This window comes from Pinus tabuliformis, chromosome 2_1, assembly GCF_031772625.1.
Source record: "Pinus tabuliformis cultivar Carrire ecotype Pingquan chromosome 2_1, CPIR1, whole genome shotgun sequence".
In the NCBI taxonomy this organism is placed as follows: Eukaryota; Viridiplantae; Streptophyta; class Pinopsida; order Pinales; family Pinaceae; genus Pinus; species Pinus tabuliformis.
In genome coordinates this window covers 983,922,553-983,924,667 of record NC_142299.1, presented here as the reverse complement: position 1 = coordinate 983,924,667, position 2,115 = coordinate 983,922,553, and positions in this window count along the sequence as shown.

Below are 2,115 nucleotides of genomic sequence, written 5' to 3'. Positions count from 1 at the left end.
AAATTTTAGGATTCTTACCACAATATCCTTGAAGGAGATGCACTACTGTTATGTTCACTACTTCTGTCTCACCATCAATTTGTGGATGAAATGTTGTGATCTTCTTCAACTTTGTGTCCATGAGTTCCCATAAACTTGACCAAAACTTTCTAATAAATCGAGAATCTTAATTAGAAATAATAGAAGTAGGTAACCCAAAGTGAACCCATACATTTTGGAAGAACATATTTGCGATTTGTTCAGTAATAACACGTTTCTTACATGGAATAAACACACAATTTTTTTTGAAATGATCCACTACATCATATAGATAATCATGACCTTTCTTATACATTGGTAGTCCCCCAAAAAAATCCATAGAAATACTTTCTCAAGGATGAGAAGGGATAGGAAGTGGAGTGTACAAACCCAATTTCCTATTACTTGACTTGCTAGTAGCACACATGGAACATCCTTTCACATATCTTGATACAGTTTCATTCATATGAGGCCAATAACAATACCTCTAAATTTGAGCAACTGTTTTTCCTACACCAAAGTGGCCAAAAATAAGAGAAGTGTGGGCTTCCCTTATGACATTGACCCTTTCACCCTGTGAAACACATAATTTGCCAAGATGATACAACTTGTTATGAACATGATAATCAAACTCTTCAACATGATTGCCTTAACTCAAAGTTGCATAAACATCTTTAAAATCTTCATCTTGAGCATATTGTTCAATATAACTTTCATGCATGATTGGGTTATGCTTAATAATAACAAATGCATTAAAAATAGGCCTTGATAACATATCTGCAACTTTGTTGTATATACATTTCTTATACCTGATTAACAAATGAAATTGTTGTAGAAATCCCATCCACCTGAAATGTCTAGCTTGTTGTAGCTTGGTTTGTGATTGTAAATATTGCAAAAGTTGATGGTTAGTATGAATAATCATTTCTTTACCCATCAAATAATGCTTCCATTTCTTCATGCTTTATACCAAAGCATACAACTCTTTATTATAAGTTGGATAGTTAACTACTGCACTGGTAAAGGTTTTAGAATGATAATATATTGGCTTACCATTTTGCATCAAAACTACTCCCATAGCATATTCACTTGCATTGGTTTGGATTTCAAATGGCTACTTAAGATCCAGAAGTGCTAGAATTGATATTGTACTAATTTTCTCTTTAAAAGTGTCGCAGATTTTATGTTGTTTGCCTCCCCACCGAAAGACCTGCTTCACACTTGTCAAAGCATCTAATGGTGTTGTAATGAATGAGAAGTTAGTGATAAAGTTTCTCCAATATTGAGTTTCTCCCAAAAATATCCTAACTTATGTTACATTTTTGGGTTTAGGCCAATTCAAAATAACATCAACTTTTGAGGGATCGATCTTCAATTCACCCCCTCCTACAATATGACCCAAATAAACCAAAGAGTTTTTCCCAAATTCACATTTAGACATCTTCAAATACAAATTTTCCTTTTTCAAGACATCCAGAACTTGTTTCACATGCTTGACATGTTATTCACGAGTCTTATTGAACATCATAATATCATCTAAGTAGACTATGATAAAATCGTCAAGGAATGGTCACAATACCTCATTCATAACTCTCATGAATGTAGCAGGTGAGTTGCAAAGCCCAAACGACATAACTAACCATTCAAACAAACCTTGTTTTGCCTTGAAAGCAATTTTCCAAATATCATCAACACTGTAAACTTTGAAACGGGAACTAATATTGTTACTCGTTTTGTAGAGATAGCAAAAAAGTGACCCGATTTTGAAAAAGGGTGATGCAGAACACACAAGTTTTTTTTAGAGCATAGTTTTTGGCACTTAGAACATAACCGACTAGGAAAAAGAACATTGTGATCTAGAATGGTAGTGATTTTCATGCTGATTTAAAAAAGTGGTTATTCTGCATCGGACCCTTTTTTTAAAAGACCTATTTTTTTACTTTAAATTTTTTTATTGTATGAAATGTAAATAATTATTTTGTAAATTTAATAATTTTGGAAGTGGTCTTCTTCTTCATATTATCTTCTTTTTAATTTTTTATTTTTTTTGTAGTGAGGTTTTTATTGTTTTGCATATTTAAAGAAGAAGGTCGATAT